The 7,177-nt window shown below is 48.7% G+C and overlaps 1 pseudogene across 1 annotated transcript; it reads right to left on the bottom strand.

The window, feature by feature from the left end:
• Positions 1-679: 679 nt before the first annotated feature.
• Positions 680-1,602, bottom strand: LOC105816809 (annotated as a pseudogene). The gene has a single exon (XR_001137807.1). The product of XR_001137807.1 is annotated as a 40S ribosomal protein S2 pseudogene (transcript).
• Between the last annotated feature and the right edge of the window lie 5,575 nt (positions 1,603-7,177).

Genomic DNA, 7,177 nt, shown 5'->3' on the forward strand with positions numbered 1-7,177 from the left:
GTTCTTATTAGCAAAGGGAAAAATGATATATTACAGAAGGAAAAGTAAAATAAAAAAAGTAGGATGGCCCTCCTTCTTTCAGGATTGCAAAAAGTACGTAAAGAATTAAGGTCTATACTTTTCCCAAATCCTAAAACAGAAACCTTTCATCAAAATTCCAACTCTACTCCCTCTAAATGTCCATCCTGGCTCACCTAGCTGGCTGCCCAGTCAGTGACTGAGAGCAGAGCTATTTTGGCTCAGGCTGAAGTTAACGTGTCCCTTGTGCAGAGACAAACCACCGCTACCTATAGGAGTGAAATCCTAACCAAATAGACCAGAAAACTCTGAATTAAGGGTCTGCAAGACAAATTGCTGAAAACATTTATGAGGAAACAATACATTATCATACACATGCACCTTTCTCTATCTTTTGGTCTGGTCTTACCCAGGAACTGTGGAGGGAACACAGAACTATAGTTCACTATTCTGTCCTCCAGCTGCTTCCCACCTCCTTAGGGAGCTCAGCCATCTACCCTCCAAAGAGTGGACTAGCAGATCCTGTGTGGCAAGTAATAAGTCACTTGTAAAAGTAACCAGTTCACAGGTAAAAATGTTTGTGTTTAGCCTACTCCTTAGCATCTGACTATAATGGTGTCAGGCTAGATTTTCCATTCTCTTCATAATTTATATATATATTTTTGACAGGCTTAATTTCACTTTATTTTTCTTGTATAAAAATGCTGTGTTGTAGCCACAGCTGGAGCCTGGGTCCTCTGCACAGAGACTCTGGTGTGGGTCTTGACAAGATGGTCAGTGAATTCCTGGTAGGGAGACTTGGTGAATACTGTCTCTTTCCAGAGATCAGGAGTCAGATAGCTATAGGTCTTGGAGATGGCATCAAAGGTGGCCTTTGCGAAGTTGCCCAGGGTGGCGGTGCAGCCTCTGGCTGAGGTGTAGCAGTCATCAATGCCAGCCATCATCAACAGCTTCTTGGGCACAGGGGCTGAGACGATGCCAGTTCCTCTAGGGGCAGGGATGAGAGGTACCAGCACAGAGCCGCAGCGGCCTGTCACCTTGCAAGGGACAGTGTGGGGCTTGTCGATCTTGTTCCCCCAGTAGCCTCTCCGCACGGGGACAATGGAGAGCTCGGCCAGCATGATGGCCCCTCGGATGGCAGTGGCTACCTCCTTGGAGCACTTAACACCCAGACCGACGTGGCCATTGTAGTTCCCGATGGCAACAAACGCCTTGAACCTGGTCCGCTGGCCAGCTCAGGTCTGCTTTTGCACCGGCAAAATCTTCAAAACCTCATCTTTGAGAGACGCCCCCAGGAAAAAATCAATAATCTCAGACTCCTTGATGGGCAAGGAGAACAGATAGATCTCCTCCAGGGATTTGATCTTCATGTCCTTAACCAGGCGGCCCACCTTGGTGACGGGCATCCACTTCTTGTCCTCGGCCTTGCTTCCGCGAGCTCCGCGGCCCCGGCCCGGCCCCGGCCCGGCCGCGACCCCGGCCCCGAATGCCGCTGCCGAAGCCTCCGCGGAAGCCGCCGCGGCCTCCCATTCCAGGGCCCCGGGGGCCTGCGGGCCCTGCCGCTGCACTGGCGTCATCCGCCATTTGGTGTTTTCTCGGAGAAGAAGCCATAATTTATATTAATGTGATTATTCTCATATTTTAATTGGGAAAGGAATTGGGGACTAACTAAACTTTATTCGCCTCCACTCCAATGATATAAGTTGATTTTCCTTCCCTTAGCTGCCCTCTCTCCCTCCTACCAGTCTTAGTCTGTTCCTGCTGCCATAACAAAACACCACAATGGCCAGGCACAGTAGCTCACGCCTGTAATCCTAGCACTTTGGGAGGCTGAGGTGGGAGGATCACTTGAGGTCAGGAGTTCAAGACCAGCCTGAGCAAGAGCAAGACCCTGTCTCTACTAAAAATAGAAAAATTAGCTGGGCATGGTGGGGAGTGCCTATAGTCCCAGCTATTTGGGAGGCTGAGGCAGGAGGATCGCTTGAGCCCAGGAGTTTGAGGTTGCTATGAGCTATCATGATGCCACTGCACTCTACCCAGGGTGACATAGAGAGACCTTATCTCAAACAAAACAAAACAAAACAAAAAAACCCACAAAACAAACAAAAACCCCAAACAAACAAAAAACCAAAATACCATAGTCTGAGTGAGTGGCTTATATATAACAAAAATTTATTCATCCCAGTTCTGGAGGCTGGGAAGTTCAAAATCGAGATGGCACAGATTCAGTATCCTGGTTCACAGATGGCACTGTCTCGCTGTGCCTTCACATGGTAGAGGGGGCAAGGGAACTCTGTGTCTTCTAAGGGCACAAATCCCACTCATGAGGGCTCAGCCCTCAGACCTGATCATCTCTCCAAGGTCCACCTCCTAATATGATCACATTGGGGATTAGGTTTCAACATGAATTTTGGGGGGACACAAACATTCAGAACACAGCACCACCCTCTCCTGATTCCTAGAGTATTGCCTACCTCTCCTCCAGTCCAGGGAACACTGCATGACCATTGATTGTTTTCTGGATTCTTTTTAACTAGCAACGAACCCAAAAGGGCAGACTCATTCATTTTTGTATTACGTCCCCATGCCTAGGGGGCTCAGCATGGGCCTGGGCCTATGTAAGGAGGCAAATGTGTGTTAAGGGGATACTATGGGGTTTGCAGAATCCTTTGGAGTGCATCATTCACACTTTCACTCATCCAACAGCTATTTCTTGAATGCCTACTACACACCTGAAACTGTGAGATAAGGCCGGGGAGTCTCTTACCCACTTAGCCATTACAGAGATGGGATATTTGGCTTGTAGTAAATGCGATGGCCTAAGTCCAGGGGCCATGGGAGAATCTGAACTTGGGGGTCAGGGAAGGAGTCCTGGGGAAAGCCAAGTCTCAGCTAAGATCTGAAGGCTAGACAGGAGTTTGATAGATGAATGCGGTGAAGGGATACAAGAGCTGGGGGCCAGATTTCTGAGGATACAGTTCAGCTTTATTTTTGCTGGCCATGTGGCTTTGAGCAAACAAGTTACTTAAATTCTCTGAATATCAGATTCCTCATTAGTAAAATGGGGATAAAAGGAGCTACCTTGTAGATTTGTTGTGATGGTTAAATGAGATGATGTATATAAAGCACCCCGTATGCAGTAGATGTTCAATAGGCATCGGGTGGAATAGAGGTTCCTCAATAAGTCAATCCCCCTGTATTAAAGCTAGACAGATCTCCCATTTTTTTTTGGCAAATATCTAGTTTGAGACCCAATTCACTTTGGCTCTCCAAACTGAATGGACTAAGAGTGGGCTAAGAAGGCCTCAGGTGTTCAGCTAATGATGACAGCTGATCAAACCAATAGGTAGTCACTGCTGATGCCAGGCCATCGGATGCCAAATAATTTTGTTTTCCAAATTATGTGGTAGACCACAAGGGAAACTGAGCCTGAAAGTTCCAATTGGTGGATGCAAGAACACCCTAAAGAAATCCTTGCCCAAGTCTTGGGCAAGGGGCGGCTGATGGTGCTTTGGTTGATTTAGTTATCAGTTCTTATTACTAGCAGCAGATTCATGTTCCAAAAAGAGGGCCGATTTGATGTCTGGGATCCTGAATTTCCCTGAGTGGAAGTGAGCAGATCACACTTACTCAAGCAGAGAAATGCTCAACTTTGCCTAAAACAATCAAGTTACTGAGAATGAGAAATCCCACATTTTGCTGAGTTAGCCAAGTTTGGAAACACCGTTAACTGCATTTTATTTTAAGAGACAGAGTCTCCCTCTGTTGCCCAGGCTGGAGTGCAGTGGCCTGAACATAGCTCACTGCAACCTTGAATTCCTGGGCTCAAGCTATCCTCCCGGCTAATTTTTAAACATTTTTTATAGAGGTGGGATCTCGTTTTGTGGCCCAGGCTGGTTTCCAACTCCTGGCTGCAAGCAATCTTCTTGCCTCTGCCTTCCAAAGTGTTGGGATTACAGGCGTGAGCCACCATGCTTGGCTGCTTAATTGTATTTTGTTTTCTTTTTGTTTTTTTCTTTTATATTTCTTATCCGAGGTTCGAGATCAGATGGTTAATTGTATTTTAAAAGACACAATGCTATAACAATGTCTTTAGAATGAGATGGGTTAAGTTAATTGATTCTATTTTTTTTTTACACATCCTACAAAAAATTCTGAAGGTTAATTGATTGTAAATTCATCATTTCAGAGCCAGATAGTCAATAATTGCATGATGACCTGTCCACCTTCCAAAGTATTAAAATTGTAATACTTTGGGGTGTGTTTCTTTAAAAGTGATAATATAGTTCATTGTATGTTTGGTTATACCATACTATAACCATTAGGGCAAGATCCCAAACAAAAGCAATACACCCCTTACTTCCTATGGCCCCTGAGTGGCAGTTTGTTTTGACAAAGCCAGCCATCCTTAGAAACATTCAGTGATGACAAAGTGGCCACACTGTAACTGAACCTTTCATGTGCTCTACCCCACACCCCCAACCCCTAAACACACACACACACACACACACACACACACACATGCAACACTCTTAAAATAACACTCTTCCTCAGGACCAGAGCTGATACAAAGGCTGGCTTGTGTTTTCAGCAGAGGAGGCAGCACTGGGCATAGACTTGGAGTTTCCAGGCTAATTAAGGGAAATTTGCCCTGCCTAGCGAAGGCAGGGGCCTCAGGATTCAGGCTTCCTAAAATTCTGGGCACCAAGTTAAATGATCAACAGATCTCTACCCTCCAGCATCTGACTGACCCCAAGGCAGTGAACTGGGGCCCATTGCTCCATCTATATCATCTACACCTATACCCCTATGAATCATGTATTTATACATATTGATATACACTTGAATGATGCATGTAATATATACTTCTATTTTACTTTACAAATATAAAATGTAAAAATTTCAACCTGCAGAAGAGGTAAGTGGCTACGTGTACTAAATAACAGGTGTCAATCGCAGCAATCTTACCCCATCTGACCAGGCCTAATGCTCCAAACCATCACTTTGTGCACAGAAAACTGGAGAAAGTGTTTATCCCCTTTCACGCGCTTCGTCAAAGGCCCAGCCACTTAGGGCTTTTTAACCGCTGTAAACTTTGGACCTGTTTGTCAGAAGATGTAAAATTAACGTAACTTTAGGATATTGTATCCAGCGACCACAGGCCGCTCACTCTGCGATGCACGGTAAAGGGAGGACCAGACGCCCACTGTGCCCGTCCTACTCCAGCTGATCCAAACTCAAAGCAACATTTTTCGGTGCGAGAAATTAGAGAAATGGAAGCAAGGACTGGGCGCAAGCAGGAGAACCCTGCTAGGTTCGTTACGAAGGTTCCAGTGGAAGCGCTCAGCGCACCAGGCGCCACGCCCTGGTGTGTGATCTCACTAACCCACAACAGTAAGCACCTTCTCCCACCCCTTCCAGGCGAACAATCTAACACAACGAGGCGGTATGGGAACCACCACCCGAAACTCCCAAAGCCAGGCTTCCGCGGAGCTGGGCACAGGGCTGGGATCCACTGCGCATGGCCCAGAGCAGCGACCAATGGGAGCCCGGCGCGCGGGAGCGGAGGCGGGACTACGTCACTCACAAGACCCGCGAGGCTTCCGGGAAGAGGTGGGACGAGAATTCGGTCATCGCCCAATCGGAGCCCGCGCCGGCCGGCCTCCGAGCCAATTGCTGCTCGGGTGCGGGAGAGCTGGTTCAAATTAAGGAATTGAGGGGGGAGAGAGGTTAACATGGCGGACGTGAGAGCGTCCGAGGGCCGGCCAGAGAGTGAGAGCCGCCCGAGGCGGGTGGGAGTCTGGAGAACGGGACGGGGACGAGCAGACCGGTTCCCATGCGGCGATGAGGCTCCTCCGGCAGTCCTCCTCCACGAACAAAATGGTACGTTGCAAGATGGCCGCCCCTCCCTAGTGGTACAACCCTGAGTGGACTGTTCCATTTGTGGTTTCCTCCCCCGCCCGTTGTGGCCCATTCCAGGCTGCGTCCTTATCAATTACAGAGTCACCCAGACTGGGGAATGGACCCTCCTGGGACCATAGACAGGGATTTAGTCACCCTTAGAATTATAGGGGCACACACATTGGGGGTGGATACTCCTGGGGTGAGGCAGACTGAGGTGCAGGGACGTAGGGAGCGCCTACCAGGAAGACTTGGTGGTGGCAATGTAGGGACTAGGAGGGGACCTCTGGTTCCCTGGCTGGTCCGAGGTTGGGCCTGGCTCGGCAGTGTTTCCCTGTGAAAGCGGGGGTGGGGGGAGTAGGTGGGATACGTGGTGGGTGGGACCTCCGAGGTTGGCAGGGAGGGCCCCAGGAGCGTGTCACAGCCCTGGAGGAGTCTGGCTGAGCCCCCAGAGTGGACCTCAGAGAGGCTTTGCAGCAGGGGAGAGGAAAGAAGGGCGTATGTTCTGGGTCTCTGAGTTTCGAACAGTGGTGGGACCTGAAAGTCTGATGGAGGAGGGAGGGGGGAATGCTAGGCCAAGGGGATGATAATTTATCCAAGTTACTCAACTATTTCATAAAAACAACAACAATAATGCATAATTATAACGTGTTAACCTCTGTCCTAATCACTTTCCGTGAATCTAAGTCTTCACAACAACCTTAACTACTACCTCCATCTTCCCAGTATGGATGAGAGAACCGAGGCCCTGAGAGGTTGCCCAGAGGTACCCAGCTCAGAAGTGCCAGCGCCAGAGGCAGGCTGTGCAGCTCCAGACTCTGTGGTCTTGCCACTGCGCCATTCATGGCCCTACAGATGTCTCTGCTCTCTCTGCTCACCCTGTCCTCACCCCATCCCCACCAAGACTGTGAGCACCCATTTGCCCACAGCATCAGTGAACAGTGTTGTTCCATGGTGGGCAGGTCTATGCAGTCCTACCCCCAAAGGTCGAGAAAGCTCAGAGGCTAAAGAAAGGTTTACATATTCAATTTCTCAAAAAGAAACATTTAATAGGGACTTACGGACAGAAGCTATGTCCCATGTGGCCAGAAGAGAGACAGTACGGTGGTTCCTCCCGCCCTTACCCCCCACCCCTGGACCCAGGGCTTATACACCATAGGGAGGAAGTCCCCCTCTGTCATGGGTATGGAGGGCCACAAGGAGCATAAAGGTGAGGGCAGAGGGATAGTATGGCAATGTAAATTTTGCCATCTTGGCC

This window comes from Propithecus coquereli, unplaced genomic scaffold (genome assembly GCF_000956105.1).
Source record: "Propithecus coquereli isolate 6110/MARCELLA unplaced genomic scaffold, Pcoq_1.0 Scaffold388, whole genome shotgun sequence".
Lineage (NCBI taxonomy): Eukaryota > Metazoa > Chordata > Mammalia > Primates > Indriidae > Propithecus > Propithecus coquereli.